The 18,569-nt window shown below is 50.3% G+C and overlaps 1 protein-coding gene and 1 long non-coding RNA gene across 4 annotated transcripts in view; one reads left to right on the top strand and one right to left on the bottom strand.

Annotated features, from left to right (window-relative positions):
- The window catches only part of LOC108387529 (uncharacterized), a 61,196-nt gene that overhangs the window by 19,957 nt on the left and 22,670 nt on the right, over window positions 1-18,569 (bottom strand). Inside the window, exons 1-2 of one of the 3 annotated variants that reach the window (XM_073220014.1) lie at window positions 17,466-18,344; window positions 11,332-11,586 (exon numbers count right to left, since the gene is read on the bottom strand). The gene's annotated coding sequence lies outside the window, so the exon portion shown is untranslated. Of the gene's footprint in view, window positions 1-11,331; window positions 11,592-17,465; window positions 18,345-18,569 lie in introns of those variants that run through there. The other 2 variants (XM_073220011.1, XM_073220013.1) reach the window with 2 other exon arrangements.
- LOC108403543 (uncharacterized) lies at window positions 2,135-11,335 on the top strand. Its single transcript, XR_012124397.1, has 3 exons — window positions 2,135-4,342; window positions 7,431-7,699; window positions 9,248-11,335. It is a non-coding gene; the product is annotated as an uncharacterized lncRNA (long non-coding RNA).

Here is an 18,569-nt window from a genome sequence, read left to right as displayed (position 1 = left end):
CTTGTACAAAGATCGGAGAGAAGGCCCAAGTTGCTGGAATGCAGCGAGCGAGGGGGAGGAGAGAGTAGGGAGGGAAGTCAGAGCAGCAGGCAGGCCTGGGGCTGTGGGGGGTTCGGGAATATTGCCTTGCCCTGCCGAACCCCCACGTGCACCACGCATGGCGTACATCACGCACGCACACACACACCCAACACGCACATCACACTTGCGCGCGCACACACACACAGACGTCGTGCAAGTGCACATCGTGCTCATACACATGACGCGCACATACCCGACACGCACATGCACATCGCGCGCGCGCCCACCACTCGTGCACGCGTCCACGGGGCGCACGTACCCCCAACTTGCACACGCACCTGTCGCGCGCGTGGGTGTTCCCCGGAAGCTGATTACTGTTGCCTCCAGGGGGCGCGTGAACATCACAAATGCGTCCAAGGGTCAGATCCGGGGAGGTCCGAGTGCTTTCCTGAGGGCGAAATTGGAGCGCCCGGAAACTGCAAGGGAAGTCTCAGCCTTCCTACTGGAAGCGAAAAGCTCTTTACAAATTAAGTTTTCCTGGGCAGCAGCAGGCTAGGCTTTCATACAATGGAGTGAGTTAGACTGTCCTGGGACAGAGGGGACGGGAGAAGGCTAACGCGGAGTGGGGGTCGACCAGGGCCAGGCCGGTGAGGCAGCCGGAAGGCAGCCCAGAGGGCGGGGGGATGGTGCTGTCGGGACGGGCCCGGGGACTTGCCGATACTTCAGGATGTGTTCCCAGGGCACTTCTGCCGGGAAACGTCTCCGTCAACTTCAGAAATCATTTGCTGAGCGCTGTTTCGACAAAGTTTCATGTATCACGCTGTGCAATACACGTTAGCAAGGCATGATCCTGGGCTTTGACAAAGTTAAAATAAAAAACAATTTTACATATAAACACACTGCACATGAGTCATTTCACACGGTGGGGGTAAAGGCCAGCATCTAGGCAATGTCCTGTGAAAGGGACTAAACCACTTCGTCCTCACGGGTCCCTAAGGGCTGCAGCCGGGAGAGGTCTCCCCACGCCCCACGCCCCTCGCCCGGCCGTGCTCTGGACTCTGAACACCTCAATGTAAGATAAATTCTAGCCGAAATAAACAGGAAAAGAGAGGCAACAAAGGGCCAGGTAATTTATTTGAATGCCCCCGGGCGAGGTTTCTCGGCCTGGCAGTCACAGGCCGGAGAACTCGCGCGAAAGTAGACAGGCAGCGAGTTTTTAAAGAAGGTAGGGGGAGGCAGAGCTTAGATTTACAGCGGCGCGAGGATTGGCTAGCCTAAAGCATATTTTTCAGGTTGGGAGGGGACAGCAGCCGGGGACTTTGGCACGTCATCAGTGTCTGACGTGCTCCCCCCTCCCCCTAGTGCCTTCAACCTTACACTCAACAGGGTGGTGATCCAGGAGGCCTCTCCCTCCGGCCACGTAGGAGCCTGGGGAGCTGTTGCTTAGCACCGCGCCTTGCGTAGCTTGTCGCATCACCCAATGACCTGTGACCCAGGCCAGGTCGCCAGCCCCTTGAAATGCGGATGGTCTCACTTTTGGGTTCAAAAGGGAAAGCCTTTATTTTCACTTAATAAGTGTTACCCATTTATACTGATGCCCCAGATCCAAATTTATTTTATATAAAGAAATGCATATATTCATCTCTTTTAGAAAGTTTGATGCTATAATTTGACCTTGTCTCACTGGAGGGTTTCAGGCCCAGGCAAGTTCACTCTGGATTCAGTGAGACCGAATAACAACAAAGGAATGTTGAGGATGAAAGGATTTATGCGGCTTTGTAATCAGGGCGGCAGGTGGAATGCTGGAGTCATGTCTGCACCAGCAGCCTGCAGGTCTGTAACCCGCCTCCGCCCAGAGTACCGGGCAGAGCTCCTACTGCATCGACTGAGGCAGTAACGGCTCATTGCTGGCGGGTGTGTAAGTGGGTGTCTACACAGTAGACCAATTACATCAACAAGTAGATTAGGGCGAGGTGAGGATCCTGGCCGTAGGAACTTCCATTTTCCCTGCAGACCTGGTTTATAAACTGCATTCGCTGGAAATATATGTATACACAGGGAGGAAGATAAAAATTTCCCATTGTAGGAAAAATAGCTCCTACTCCACCTGTGGAAAAAAGAGGTAAATGTTACCTATGACGTCCTATCACAAGCACTCATTCTCCACCCGAACCAGGAGGCCTCATCACAACCCGGCCGGCCTCATGCTCTCCTTCTGTGCTTTCAGTCGGTCCAGTGTCTTTGGAAAGATGTTTGTAATAATTTAACTGCCAGTACCACTGGGGTTACAAGTAAACTGACATGTTGAGCTGAAATCGCTGGGTCTGTGGGCTTATTCTGAAGGCATATTTCACAAAGAACAAACCTGGTGAACAAATGCCACTGTCGGCCAGGTTAGCTGGATTTCCAAATATTGACTGTTCCTGGACTCGTTACCTGCTGTCATTCATCTGCGTGATGCACAAATTACCTTACATTGTAAAATCCTCATGTCATTCGGAAAGTTAAATGAGAGCAGAAGTCCCTTAGTACTCAGTGGTGGCAGTTATGTGGTTATTATCATTAACTACTGTATTGCAGGGATATATGGTACCTCCCAGTTTTGTTGGAAAACGTTTTATATACTCTTCTACACAGAAGCATTGAAAGTTAACGTCAGGTTGGTTTTAGGGAAAATAATTATTTTTCACATAAGGTATACTGATTGTATGAAATGGAAACGTGAAATGATAAATTCTTGGCATTCAAAAATGTCTACCAACCCTGAAAATAAAATAGAAACTAAATAGTATGAGTAAAATAATATAGCTAAAAATAAATATATTGTTATCACTGAATACTGGTATATAATAGACAACAGAGCAACATGCATACTGGGAAATTAAGTCACATATTTGGGGAATGCTAGTGAGTGAAGAGAAATACATGATATAAATTGTTTGATTGCATATGAAGTATATGCACAGAGCAAGTATGATGGCAAATGGAATAAAGCAAGCAGCAAACATTTTGATGAATGTGTAAGCAGGTGGCCACAATGTCTACAAAACTCACCCGTGCGGTGACATTTATGTTCCCCCTTCCTGCCACCAGGGAGAAGGGGCTTCTCTCTTTGCCCTGTTGTGTTTCACTAACAAGGACAGGTTGACAGCAGGTGGCAGACTGCCAGAATATGTCTAACTCTTCCTTGAATCTTCTAGATCTATTATTCACTTAGATTTTTCCAAGATGTATTATTTACTTAGATCAAATGTTTCTTAGAATTAGCATAGTAATGAAATAATGTAAGAAATGAATCTGAGATAGATATTATGGGAAGGAAATGCACTGAGGTGAGGTAAAACTGCTTTGACCATTAAGCAACCCGCTATTTCCATATCCTTGCTGTGATTATGTAACTTTGTAGAATTAAGCCGCCCCGCCCTCCGCCGCGTGTGCGGGCGGGGAACGCGCGGCTTAGGCTCCGGGATCGCTCTGCCGGCCCCTCGGGGGTCTCCAGGCCTGCTCCGTGCGCCCTCCGCCCCTCCGTTCTGCGTCCGGGCCCCGTGCGCATCGGCGTCTCCCGGCCGACCACCGTCCCGCGTCTGCCTCCGGCCGCGGGCGAACCCGAAACCCAGGCGCCGGCACCCGTTGTCAGCCGGAGCGCTGCGAGCAGGGACAGCGGCGGCGGCGGCGGCGGAACGGAAGGGAGGGGAGGGGCCCGCTGCCCGGGGATGCGCCTTTCCGGCCGCGCTCCCCGCCCGGCGCCCGCCGTCCTGCCGCTACGCGGCGCTGCGCCGTCTGGTCCCGTGCGTTCCGCTCTCAGGCTCGGGCGCTGGGGGCGCCGTGGTGCCCGGGGCCTTGGGGGCCTGTACCTTCGGCCCGAGGGCGGAGAGAGCCCGGAGGGCAGCGTGACAGCCCCGGGAGCCGTGTGCGAGGGACGCCGGCTCCGGAGGCGCCGCCTCGGGGCTGCTTCCCCTCCTCGGGCGTCTACCCAAGGCGCGCGGTGCGCGAGGGCCCCGAGGCAAAGGGCGCCGGGCGGGCGGCGCGAGGAGGGAGCAGAGCTGAGGAGCGTGGGCAGCGCAGAGCGCCTGCTAAGCCAGCAGCCGGTGCTGGGGGAGCACGCAGGGACGCTTGACCGTGGCCGGAGAGGTTCAGAGTATTCTTCCTGGAAAAAAGCCGGCTGAAACCTGAAGGGGAGGTCAAGGGCTGGACTTGAGCAGGCAAGACAAGGAGCTGCGGCCTTGTCGACAGTACGGAGAACTATAACACCTGAGACGAAATTCCGCCTTTCATCTGTGCAGGAGTTGGGCTGGTTCGGTCAAGGGCAGCGTCGAGGCGGGTTGGTAGCAGGGGCGATGGGAGGGAGTAGCTGGCGGGGGAAGAGTTTCCCAGGCGGCGCGGATCTGCCGAGACGCGAAATAGGTCAGGTGAGGTAGAGAGCGGACTTGAGCTGCTCTGGGAGGTTAGGGTACACCCTTAATGATAGAATGACGAAAAGCTTTGAGAAGGCTCTCAAAATATGTCCTATATTTTAGAGTACAAAAATACCTCCTTTTCACCCCCAGTAGAAGCGCAAAACATGGGAAGTGGGTTTGCGAATTTGCTCTAGGATGTGCTTTTCGGGGTGTTGCATTTGAAGTGCTGGTGAGATGCTTTCAGTGACGTGGGAGGTATTATTTTAGTCTTAAGGAGTTAACTTCCTATACACGCTTTCCAATAATAAATACAGGTTACTCTCTGTGGCACTATGGCAGTCTTGGAAGGAAACATTGAAGTACAGGTTATATGTGAGATTCTTCTACCACCTTTCCTTTATAATAGCTTTAATGTTAGTGTAACTTTCATACATGATACAGTAACGAGCATTTTCCTAACTTGAGTCTTGCTATATATTAATGATCTTGTAAGGAGGATCCTGTGCACTATTGTGAGGGTGCCAGTTATGCAGCTGGCTTTTCATCCTCTTGAGTTTTATAAGCAGACCAAATAGTTTCAGCATTTTCAAAAATAGCCCATTTTGTCTTTCATTAAAGGGCCCCTAGCATGACAACTACTTTTTGCTTGATAATAGTATTTAGCCCAGGGTGTGTTGTAGGGTCTTGAGATTCACTGATAAGAATCACCTGGGGTCTTGGTTAAATGCAGATCCTTGGGCCCCATTCCAAATTTACTAAGAATATCAGAAATCTTTAAGCTTCTTGAATGGTTCATGTGACTTCTAAAGGTTAAGAACCACCAATTTAACCTCTTTGAGCAGTTTTTTTCCCCTATAAAACTGGAATAATAAAACCTGCCCTACAAGATTGTAAAGATTAAATGACATAGATAACATAGCTCCTCAAATGTGGTCCTAGACTGGGCTGCATCAGCATTTCTTGGGAACTTGTTAGAAATGCAAAGTGAGCCCCTCCCACAGCTACTGTCAGAATTCCTTGGTGGGACAGGAGAATCTGTGTTGTAACAAGTCCCCTAGTGTCTCACTGGAGGGACAGTTCAGCTCCCAGCAAGTACACTCTGGATTCAGTGAGACCAAAAAATGACAACAGAACGTTGAGGGTGAAAGGGTTTTATACCCACCTTTATTCTCGTGGTGGCAGGCCTAGTGCTAAAAGCACATCTGTCTGGAAGTCTGCAGGTCTGACTCTGCCTCTCTGCTCTCCGCACACAGTACTGGGCGGAGGTGTTTCTATAGCAACATGGCCAGTAACGGTTCATTGCCAACATGTGTGCAAGCCTGCACCCGTGAGCTTTGCATGTGCTAGCAGGCCAGTAGATCATGGTCAGGTGAGGATCCTGGCCATGAAGCTTCCATTTTCCCTACACCTAGGTAATTCCTTTGCATATTAAAGTTTAAGAAACAGTGCTATAGTCTGTTCACTTCATAAAGTTAAGGATCATGAATTATATACTAGCATATCATCAGTGTCTGGTAGTGTCATGCACAGTGTATATTCACTATATTTAATGAGTGACATTTTATGCATAATACCCGTTTGCTGAAACTAACACATTCCTTAGTTTTTAAAGTTTTTAAATATCAAATACCAAAGGTCTTTAATGCCAAAAAATAAAATATTTGGTTTACTTAGAATTTGGAAATGTTTTTCATGAGTTTAAAGCAGGTGCCATCATTTGTGGTGGTCTTTTTCACAAATTATCTAACGAACAGCAGATTCAGCTCTAGCCACTTGTGGATAAAATGAGAGTTCCTGTGGCCAAGATTCTCACCTGCCCCTGGTTGACTAGCTCACTGCACACCTGTGGGCAATACATGGCTATTGACTCTATATAAAAGAGTCACGCTCTGGGCGTGACATGGTGGTAGGTCTGCAAGGCTGCAGGAGAGCAGAGCAGAGCAGAGGCTGGAGTGGTGGCAGCGCCAAGGATAGAGGCCCAGAGAACAGCTGTGCGGGATGACTGTGCAGAGAGGCCCAGAGGACGGCTGTGCGCGCCGACTGGGCTGAGAGGCCCAGAGGCAGAGATTAGCTTGCTGCATAAAGACTTGCTCTGAGTGAACGGGATTTTAGGGACTGACCTGCCACCTGGAAATAAAGTTGGGTATAACACTTTCACTCCAAGAATGTTTTGCTGTGGATTTCTTTGGTCACAGTGAATCTATAGCGAACTTGCCCAGGGCTGAAACCCATTGGCAAGACACCACTGAATGTTCTTTTTTTCTGTTTTATTTGAGCTTAGTTTACAAAGGGCGATTGGTTAAATGGCATGTAGCTCAACAATCAGATTAGAATAGCACTCAGGAATTTTTTCAAAAAGTAACTTCTTTTTATTGATAGGACCTGCTTTTCATATAGTTTATGACTTTTTAAAGAGATACTATTATATCATGTTAAGAGCAAGAATTTGGCAATCAGTTTGGGGTTTGAGAATAGTACACTGAAATTTATTGACCATGTGAGTGTTTACAACTTTTTTTTAATGTCATGGAACATGTAGAAAATTATGTTTATACCAAACCCTGAGGTACTGGCAGGAGGCAGCAGACAGGCAGCAGCAGACCCAGGCCTCAGCCCACTACCAAGGCCCAAGTGGTCAGTATCTCAGCACACCTGTGATCCAAAATCACGTCAGGCCTTAGTGAGCCTTGAGCTATATATATGGCTTTGGGTAAATTACTTCACTTCCCTGGCTTCTAGTTTCATTATCTGCAAAATGGAGATACCACCTACTTTGTGGAGTTGGTGTGGGTATGAGAAAATGCACATAAAGTATGTTGTGCAAGACTAGCGCATAGTATATGCTCAATAATGTTAAATTGCTGTCTTTATGGTTGCTAACAATAATAAAAAGCAAAAAGGGAAGGGTTTGAATTGAAAACAATTTAAAACACATAGAAGCAGTGTTTTGAATTCTTGCTCTATTATTTTGCATTGTATTTTTCATTTTTTTTCTTTAATATGTCTTTCTAGGACAAGAAATAATATCCAAAGATATTTTGGCACTAACAGCATGCTCTAAAGATAAGCAGTCTCTTCCAACTGGTGAGATCTCCAAGGAAACAGAACCAAAACAGTGGAGAGGAAAATACAAAAAAAAAGTTTAATATTATTAAGGGCATGAAATTTGAGTCAAACACAGTAAATGGACAAACAATAAAATCATGAAACAAAAGACAACTTCAGAGTTTACAGGCTGCAATGGGCAGGCTTCAAAATCGATGAGATGCCCCACAGAACAGGTAAACTGAATTGCAATTTGAATGTTCTCTGAAAGTAACTTTTGAAACTACTGTAAGCTTTTTTCTTTAGAAAAATAGCTTTTTAATTAGAGTAGATAGGAGATAACTAATGAAGACTATATAATCAATTTGTAAGCACAAGACTCTCATAATTACTTGAGAAATACTGTTAAGGTTCTATATTTAAATAAGAAGGGGATATTTGTATACAGTCCAGAGAGAGGAAAAGAGCAGTGATCTAAGTGATAATTCCACACATTCTCTTACATATGCATCAGTGTTATTAACTGCCATTTAATTGCCTCTTTAAGCTGTTAATTAGCAAATTGTTTACATCCTGATTTGAAGGTAGCTTCCTGTCTCTGAAAGACTTGCTTGAAATTTCCATTTTAAAAATTCCACCTAGGATAGAATTTTAGCTTGTTGATTACAACTGTTTTGTATGACTTCCTTTGACCAGTAATTATCAGTGCTCTCAGCTTACATGGTTTTCCTCAAAATATTGTAGTTATTTGTGCTTGTCAAAAAAAGTATTATATTTCACTGACTCTAAGAGCAATCAGTGATATTTAAGCATTGTGTTGTAGTTTAAATGGTAGTATTTTTGTTTTAGTGGCTCAAAATAATGTGTCTTACATTGATGATATAAATCATCTAGTCAAGTAGTAAGGTGTGTGGTTTTAAGATCACGCATCTCCAAGGTCTCTTAGCAGAATTAACAGATAATGTAGATTCCTGTTGCCCAGAATGACTTAATGTGTCTGTGGAACTTCTTGGTTTCTACATAGCACCACATTGTATCAAAACCACTTCTGGAAAGCATAGGTGGGTGGTAGAGGGTAAACTAATTCAACAAATGAGTGTCTATAATGGGTACCTGTCCTCCTTTTTAGACATCAAATAAAAAATTCTATCTAAGTTTATAGAATTATATAATACACACTCATATAAATACTTACCAAGAGTGAAATTTTTTTTTAAGCTCCTAGACCAGGATGCTAAAAAAAACCTCAAATAGCACAAATACTAAGAGATCTATCCCTAGACCCATCAAGAAAAAGAAAATCTTGAACGTAGCCAGAGGAAAGTGACTCAGCTCACCTCCTCACTACTGGAGCTGCAGAGGGCATGGGGGGGGGGGGCAGACTCTTGGCACTCGCACCTGAAGTCCAGCAGGTTCTTAGGCACAAACACGTCTCAGATTGTTGTACGAAATGGCTGGTTATAGGGGTCAGCTTTGTCTTGTTTTATAGTTATCCTGGAGGGGAAGGATTTGATAATCTCTCTCAGTCACTGCTGGAAGTGGCTCTCCAGCCTTGACTTATTTTGAAAATAAAAAGCACACATAGTGGAAGACTAAGATAGAAAAACTGCCAAAGAAGGATGGGAAGGGGGAGGCTGTTGAGGGGGAGAGAATTGATGCTACCCCTTTATCGGCCTCTGCATGCTGCAAATAATCCCTGAGTAGTTATAAAAAAACAATAAAGTTGTTTTTTGGTGATTTCAATTCATCAGCCACTTAAAAAAAAAGGAAATTCTCTCTCCTAGGAGAAACCAGAAGCTCTCTCTACTCTTCAACATGCCCAAAGTGGGTCATAAGACAGCAAAGAAAAAACGAGACAGTTTTTTGGGGAAAAAAAAAAAACAAATAGAAATTCTGGAAAGAGAATACTACACAGCAGTGAAAATGAATTACCAACCGCTTGACTCAACAGCACGGATAAATCTCATAAATGTTATGCTGAATGAAGGCAAGCAAAGGGTACAGCCTATAAAATTTCATTTATTTAAAGTACAAAAACAGGAAAAAGTAATCTAGGCTGTTAGAAGTCAAAGTGGTTACCCTGGGAAGGTAGTGACAATAAGCTGATGTGAGAGGGCCTCAGGAGTAGGTATTGTTTCTTGATTTGAGCTGCAAGGATGTGTTCAGTTTGTGAAAATCTACCAGGTGGCAAGTATGTACTCTTCAGGATGCATGCAATACCTCAATCAAAGAACAAAATTAAATTCTCTTGGCACAACAATCTAAAATTGGCATGTCCATCTTACGAGAGTGAATCTAAAGCCAAACAGCATCAGCCAACATAAACTGTGGCCAGATACACCTGTGCCTTTGCATCTGCCCTGTGGGGGATTTCAGACCAGCCTGGGAAAGCAACGGAGCAACCACACCATGCTATGGTGAGGTTCCCAAGGGATGTCCCAGGCCAGATGCTCTCAGCAAGGATCCAAAGACTGCCTGTTTCTAACACAGAAACCGGGCCACTAACCTCAGAACAGGACTTGATCCTAAGATTCTGTCAAAATTTGCAATTGTACTTCTCCAATGAACCAGACAGAACATTCTATGTGGGAACTCAGGGACTTGTGAGCTCCACTTGATGAAACCTGCCCACTTTATGAACGAAGACACACAAACCAAGATCATCTGGTTGAAATCAGGGAATGTGATCCGACCCCAGCTCTGCCTACTGGCCACCAAAACCAGGCTCTTTCCACACCCTCACACTGCTTTACAAAAGCCCTGGGGTGGCCTTGTCTGTAGGACCACCCTTGGCCCATGTGCCTAGATTAATCTCTGTCCCCTGCTCCCTTGCAACCTTTGTGTGTCATAAGATATCACTCTCACTGACCTCAGAGAACAACATCCCATCCTCTAAGTAACCTTGGATTGGAAGCCAATGGGCACAGTGTGGAAAGTCTGGAACCAAGAGGCCCAGAGGCCAAATGCAGCCCCCCAAGTTGCAACAACAGAAAGATCTGGGTTTGAGTGTCAACTCTGAGCTCCTTCAATATTCACTGTTATGCTCTGCAGGGGGGTACAGTGATCACAGAAGAATGTGCACCTGGGCCCAGGAGTACCCAAGGAACCCGACAGATGTCCACAACATGGGCTCCTCCTCAGCCCGAGACTTGACTTGAGATGCTGCTGAGGACCAAGTCCGAGGGAGGGAAAGGAGATGTAGGCTTACAATTTTATTTCTGGAACTTTAAAAGAAGCCTCTGGTTTTAAGGGCTGTGAGTAAGGAAATGGGGTGGTTCGTTGAGTTTTCATTCTTCCGAGCTTTTTCCTTAAGAACCTCATAAAAGCTGAGGATCAGGAAAGTTACTCCTGAAGTGATTGGTACTGACCAAGAAGAGCACAACCCAGCACGTCACGGAGAACCCAAGCACCCCCGCCCTCCACAACACACTGCCTACGTGAAGAGCTGGCCCAGGAGAGGTGTGCCAGGCTGGGCTTCCAACTCTGCCCCCAGACAAGTGACCCAGGCAGGGCACAGCAACCCTGACCCCCCAAGCCCCAGATCTGAGAACAAGGAGATGTGATTAAGTGAAAACCCATTTTCCTACAAACCAAAAACATCAAGTTGGAGAGACAACAGGTACGAGTTTGGCAGGGGAGCCAATGGAAGATACCTCCCTGTCCTGTGAGACCCAAATCCCATGCCATCAATGTCCGGGCCCCAGTGGGGACACCTCTTGGCCAGGATGGCACAGTGATGCCAGGGCAGGAGCCCATGGCCATCTCCACAGTAACCCACCAAAAGCTGCTTCTTACAGGCCTAAGGGGCAGCCTCGCCCCACCTTCTCAGGCCCAGGCCTGGCACCTGTTCCAGGCCCCTCCCTCTTACCTGTGTGTGGTGCGCATGTTCACAGGCCCATTGCTTGCCTGCCCTTCGCCTCTGCCTATGGCCATCACCTCAGGCCCCCTCAGCAGTCCCTGGGCTGGGCCCGCTCCCGGCTCAGGCATCGCCCTCATGTCCGCATCAGTGTTTAAATCTGAAGCCAACAATCCTCTCTCCATTTTTATTTTCTTGCTGTCCACATCATCCTCCACCGGGTCCCATTCAAGTGCTCATTTCTGACTCCATGCTTCTTCAGTCATTCTGAACTTTGGGGGAAGGAGAAAACACATTTTAACATGGCACAATGAGGCTGCTACCTTCTTAGAAACTTCCCAGGGAGTCAGCTGGGAGTGTTTTCCTTGCCATGTGATGATGGCAATAGATACAACCATTCTGGGGCCCACAAAGTGTGCCCATGTCATGTCTTCAGAGTCTTGGGGAAGGCTGGGGCAGGAGCAGCAGAACATCTGGGGCGCTGAGGCCAGTGGGGACCTGGGCGGGAACAATGGGAGGGGCTGCTTGTGAGACAGAAGGAATTCTCTGCGCCCCAGACTCAAAAGCAAATAGAGCAAAACGGTTCTAGATCTGAACTCCCTGCCCGTAGGATTCTGAGTGGCTGCACTGGATTGGAGGCGTTGAATCCAGGAAGGGGGACCACACTGTCCCAGGGCACTCCCTGGGCCCCGCAACTGCACTGACTCGGGTGGATCCTTCACCTCTCCTTCAGTAAGGGGCTGCTTCCTCCCTGTGGCTGACCTCAGAGGGGTGAGGAGTGGGTTGGGGGGAGAGAGTCACATTTAACCCTTTGACCGCTGGCAAGGTAAACTTTGAGTGAGGTAAGGCCTGGCCCACTACCATGCCAGTGCCCTCTACCTGCAGCACACACATATCTTGATTTAAAGAAAGAAAAGAAATAACAGCTGAGTCAGTTTTTGATCCCATGACATCACTGGGCTCCACATGACCCTTCCCAGGATTCAGTTTGAGAGACAAAGCACTTTCCAGAAAACCAGTCTGAACCAGTTCCAGACAACAAGCTCAATTGTTGTTAACCCTCACTGAGATGGGACAGACGACAGCGACAGCGCAGTGATGTCTGTCTGCAGGGAGGCTGCTGGCATTCCACAACAGAGTCTGGGACCTGGGCACTTGCTCTTAAAGGGGCCGCTCTGAGCCTGGCCTTGACGTCCCAACAGGGCAGAACATGAGAAAATGAGATTCCGGGTCAGAGTTCACTGGGGCACAAAACACCATTTAGCTGCAAGGTTCTAGCTTAATTCCCAGAGTGCCAGTTCTCCACAGGGCAGTTGGTGCGCACACCCACCAACACAGAGCCGGGGAGGAGCCCACTACATGAGCCCCTCACCAAGTGTCAGGGCACACCTGTGGCGCTGCCCGCACTGGAAGCCTACCGGCTCCATCTGTGTCCACGCGGGTACCTCACCAGCCAGCACCCTGGGAGGCCTGTCCTGGCCAGGACTGGACAGATCCAGGCCAGCAGTCCACCTCCCGGGAGGCTAGGGGCAGCACAGGGCAACACAGTGGCTATGGGACACGTGCTTCTGAGCTGACTCACTGACAATCTCTGTAATGCAGCTGATTTCACAAATGAGCAACAGCGAAGGACCCTGCCCCAAAAGGCCCTTTCTGGACTCAGACAACAGAAAAACAAGTGACAGCTGCTCTGTGCTCCATGAGCAAGAGGAAGGGTGACCCGTCTGCACACGTTAGGCCCGCAGGCCTGGCTAGAGCACTCAGCCATCTGCTTCTCGGGCAGGTACCCCCATGGCCATGTCACCACTGGGGGACCAATGGTGGGCTAAGAACTCCGAAGCTTGAAGGCCCAGGCCACCCCTCAGTGTCCTTCCGCCCCCGATCCCTCCTGGCTTCACAGCCTGTGCCTAGCCACCCCAAAACCACTCTGACCCTCCACTCTGGCCCATTATCTCCCAGCCAGTCCTCCACCTGCCCCAAGGGCAGCAAGGGGAGCTACCACATCCCTCAGCCTGGGTTCCCACGGCCTCTGTCCTCCCATGTGCCCTGAGCCCAAACCCCGTCAGCCCGCTCACTGGGTCTGCCAAGCCTGCCTCCCTGTAAGCCTGCAGATGAGCCCACAAACGTCGGGCGCCCCCAGCACTGTGGGAGGGATGGGTCGTTTTTCCTCAGGTGACGCCTGAAACAGCAGCTCCTCAAACATTTGGGGAACTGGATGACAGGGCAGCTGGGGTGGCAGGGATGGCAGGTAATTGCACTCCCAGGGCCAGGGAGGAGGCTGGTGGGGCAGAAGGTGAGGGAAGCCAGGACCTCAGGGAAGGAGGGCCCCTGCTGGAGTTCGAAGCAGTTCTGTCCCAAGAAGCTCCCAGTATCGCCTGGTCCCCACTGCGGAGGGAGGCTCCAAAGTAGACGGAGAGAATGCACTGCCACACCTTGATGCCGATCCCCCCAATCCTGCACTGACCCCCACATGCGGCTCCACACTGCCTCTGCACCAGCCTGGCAGCCCCTGAGCGGCCTTTGTAAGACCCAACGGCCTTATTCCAGTCTGCGCTTCCCCCCAGTGAGGAGACAAAGGCCACGGCAGATCGATGCAACAAGCAAGAGGTTTATTATTTCAGCTAGCTGGGGTCCAAGTGTCTCCCCGGCGCAGTGGGTTTCAACAAAGACCCCGAGCACTCAAAGTCAAGGGTTTATATAGTATTTTCAAAACACTTAACTCAGTAATTTTCCACAGCTACACATTATTTTTGCAAGTCATACATCCTGGGGTTAAGCGAGAGCAAGATAAGACCACTCCTCAATGGTTAGGGAGGTTCTGCACGATAAGCTTGGTATGTAAGATTAGCTGACCAAGGTTAGCTGACCAAAGGCCACAGCTGCCCCCAACCCGGTGTTCATGATTAACTTGTTTTCCAAGGCCTTACCCAGTTCCAGTTTTTCTTTCTAAGTCACATACTCAGAAAATGGCTTCTAGGCCCCTAAGATGGCTACTCTTATGCTGACCTATTCCCATTCTTACACCTTCAGCCTTGTAAGCCCAGCTCCAACCCATCAAGTTCATCTGAGCCCCAGACCTGCATGAAGTCCTTCCTACCAACTGCCCACATGAACGGGGGGGAAGGTGGGGAGAGCTGACAACCACGTCTCTGGGCGCCTGGTCACCAGACTGGCAAGGCAGTGCCCAAGCGACCTCACTTCATCATGGGGGGTGCAGAACAGTCACAGGGGCCAGAGCAGAGCCTCACAAGCACAGCGCTGCTCCCTGCAGGCCCAGCGACGACTGCGGCCTCAGGGCCCCCCAGCATCCCAGCTCTGGCAGCTATTGGGGTGCCCAGCAGAGGGCCCAGGAGACTGGCTGCTTGTGCTGTGTCCAGACAGCTCATTCTGAAGCTGAGAGGCTGGAGCTCCGCCAACCCTGGGCCCGGAACCAATGGCCGGCCTGGCCTCACAAGCCCTGCGCCTCTGGCAGGCCACTTGGTGGGTTGGGGGACACGCCTGCTGCCCTCCTCCCCCACCACGAAGGACAAGTGCAGCTGGAGGGGGTGGGGCTGGCTGTGGGGATGGCGCCTCGGGTTCTGACCTTCCCCCCAGGGTGGTGCCTCCTCCACAGAGAGGCCTTGCAGCAGAGGCCATGCAGGGCAGAGACCTGCCAATCTCAGGGACTGCGGGCCATTTGCTCCTGCTGGTAGGCCCATCAGAAAGGCCCAGTGCCCCCAGCACATCAGAGCTGGCGGTCACCACCCTGCAGGCACAGACCCAGGGAGAGTGACAAAGTTCTCAGGAAGAGACCAGCTCTGAGGAACAGAGTGAGCCTGGGGAGTGAAGTGTGGCTGAAGCCAGGAGGAGGTGCATCACAGCACTTTCCAAAGAGCAGGTGAAGAGGCTGCTGTTATTCCGAGCCAACAGGCAGATTAGGATCTGCTTCAAAATTCGGGGCAAGCAGTGGGAGGGGAAGAAGGGAGGCAGCAACAACAGCAGAAGTTCGGCCACAGCCCGGCTAGGGAACCTGGCGCACAGGGAGCAGCCCCCTCCCGCGCTGGCTGCTGCCCAGGAGGCCCCTGCGGCCGCAGGCCCTCTGTAAAAGGTGAGGCCACCAGGGCCACATGGCTGGCTGAGGCACAGGGCTCCCCAGGGGCAGGGCTGAAACGCAGGCGGCCTCACCCCTTCTCCTGACTCTCCAGCACAACCAAGGTGAGCAGGGCCTACTCGGTGCGTCCTCCGGGCTCCTGTCTGGGTGGAGACAGGCCTCCGCGAGGGGTCTTCCTCCGCCCCTAGGAGGGCAGGTTCCAGCCACCGTAGAGGCAACAGGGCCCAACATAGACCAACCCCAGGAAGATGGGGCCACTGAGTCCGCCTCTACCAAAAACTTCTTCATTTTGGTAAAATGCCACTGTCCAACTAGTGTGGGAATCTCAGGTGGAAAACCTGTCCCAGAACAACTCCAAAAGGGTGAATTATGCTGTAGTAGGAACTCAAATTTCTGAACAGGACTCAGGAGACCAAGAGAAAGCACATGGCACACAGGTCGGGCACACAATGCCAGTAAACATCTCGATTAAAAAAAAAGTAAATAGACACAATCACAGAGCTACAACCCTGAGGCATTACCCACCTATACCAGGAAATGCGGTTCATGCTACTCTGTTATCAACAGACCAGAAGGAACAGTACCAGCAAACTCCTGCTTCAGGCAGGAGGAAAGTGAGGCTTAGCAGTCCACGCTGGGAGAAGGGGCAGCGCCAATGTCCCTGAGAGGTGGACTTGGGGTGCTTTTCCTGGAGCCCTGAAAAGGGAGTGTGAAGAGGTGGGGAAAGAAGGTGCTAAATGTAGACTGGCCTCAGGAGGAGCACAGAGGGATGTAGGGGGAGGGATCGATTTGTCACCTGGCTGATGGGGACAGACTGGGGCAGGGGCGGCAGGGGGAGCAGTTGGAGGCTTCTGGATCCTGTGGCTCAGAACGCAGTGGGAAGAGGGCTGTGGGAGACATGACCAAATGCTGGGTGTACTGTAGAGGATATGGACAACACAACACACCAACAGCTGAACAGGAGGCAGAAGGGGGCTTGCTTTGTTTTGTTTTTGCCTGAGCAAATGGAAGGATGGAATTGATTTTCTGAGATGAGGAAGGAGTGATCTCGGGGAGGAAGGCTGGGAGTGGGCTGGTTTGGACAGGCTGAGTTGAGCCACCTACCAGACCCCATGCTTGGGGAGTGTCTGCTGGCAGGTGCAGGCCTGTGCATACGGCAGCCACTGTCTGCCACTGTCCTAGGGCGGTGTGGGCCACCGTTCCTGTCCAGAAGGAAGAAGGACCAAGAAACCAACACCAGACACTGGCTTCAGCAGCCCACTGGCCAAGCTCCACACTCCTGACACACAGGTGACTGAGCAGGAGCTTCACTGGGCAGCTGCACAGCACAGGGGGTGGTATCTGTGCCCTGGTGGTTCCGAGGCTCAGGCTGTGCCATCTCGCTGCACGGCCTCTCACCTCCTACCTGGACCCAGGAACCACTTTTACCCTTCCCAGGACAGTACCCTGAGGAAGCTTCAGAAGTCCCAGATCTGCACTGCTCTGAATCCCCCACTTTTCTAGTCAAACCCTGGTGCCCAGGGTAGGACTTGGGCAGAGAACAGTTGAGCTGCTCTTGGGTGCCGGCAGCCCCTGGCTGACAGACACACATCTTCCCTTCCAGAACAGAGACCGCAGTCTGCTCTGGCAAAGCCCCTTCCTGACACATTATCTAAGTGATAGGTGGGGATGCAGCGGCTGCATTCTGGAAACAGCTCACACCAAAAATGTCAGCTCTTGAGTTTTAAACATCAAACTCTCTTAAATTGCATCCCTTGTGCTCAGCCTTAACTTGGGAAACAGAAAGATGACCCCAAAAGCCAGCCGCCACCACCAGCCACAGCAGAGAACAGAGGCCAGACCTCAGGCAGTGACTGGGAAGGGGAGCTTGTCACTCCCTGAGCCTGTTTGCCCACCCACATATCAGAGACACGCTGCGTGGAGAGAGTGACTTCACTGCAGAATACTGCAATAGCCTTCACAGGGTTTACAAATGCTTGCAACTCTGCAGGAAAAAATGCTTACAGTTTACTAAAATTACAACTCAAAGAAATTGGTTAAAATCCACAGCACTTACCTCTGGAGTGGATTATGAAGAAACGTTCACTCTCTGTATTAAAAGTTTCTGGATTAAATTATTTATTTTACCAGTGACTGTCTCAGTCCTGCATGCAAAGAGAAGGAACAGAAGGAGGAAAGCTAGATGCAATAACACTCCCACCTACAGAGGTGAGAAGGGGAAGGACAAGAGCCCCCAGGGCTGGGGGTGGGAGTGAAGGTCCTGTGGGGAGGCAGGGGCAGGAGGGCCCTAGGTCCAGAGGCCTGTGAGACGGGGCGGACAAGCAGCTGGCTTCTCCAGCAGGCCAAACCGAGAACACGACATGTAACCTTAAGTGGACTGAGGGGGCGGATGCTGCAGCCATCTTCCCATTGGTTACTGGCAAATGTCCATGCAGCTTACAAGTCCACCTTCTGTGTCACTAGTGACGTCCAAGCTCTAAGCAGTAACCCATACCCCTCCACTCACTCCCACACCCTGCCTTCCTCCTGGGCACCAGCTGCCCCGAGGGGCCACGGGGCCAGAGCATCATCCATCACCACAGGAGGACCCACATCCACACGGTCCTGGCCAGGACTGCCACGACGACCCCACACTGGTCAGCGGCTTCTCCTCCCACTCAAGGCTAAACTCTTCCTTGGAAGGAACGTCTTTCCCCATTCGTCTTCATTTTCAGTGCAAACAGTATGGGTCTGCTATGTGCTACTGAGCTAACTCTGCATTTCTGTAAATTAGCCTCATGAAGTGGATGGTACCCGGGGTTGCCCTACAGGGTAGAGCGGAGCAAACAAGTAAAGTGCTTTCCTTGAAAATGACTGCATTCTGACTTTCTGGAAGGTGAGTGTACTGAGATGGTGCCTCTCACGCTCAGGAATCTGGGGAGAGGGTCCAGGCCACTGGAGAGGGAGGGTCTCAGCAGGGGAGGGCAGCCACAGTGAGTCCTGTGCTTAAGATCTGCTCAAAAGGCAAAGTCTTACCACTCACTGACTGAAGCTCGGGTCTTAACCCTTCGTGGTCTGCAAACTTCAGACATTTCAGAAATACAGGCATTTCCTCTCCTATCTACCATCAGGAAGACCCAAGGCCCAGCTGGACTCAGAATACCTGGACTCTGAAGATGAG

This window comes from Manis javanica, chromosome 13 (genome assembly GCF_040802235.1).
Source record: "Manis javanica isolate MJ-LG chromosome 13, MJ_LKY, whole genome shotgun sequence".
NCBI classification, from domain to species: domain Eukaryota; kingdom Metazoa; phylum Chordata; class Mammalia; order Pholidota; family Manidae; genus Manis; species Manis javanica.
Note: the sequence above shows the minus strand (reverse complement) of the source record. Positions and strands in the feature narration are given on the sequence as shown.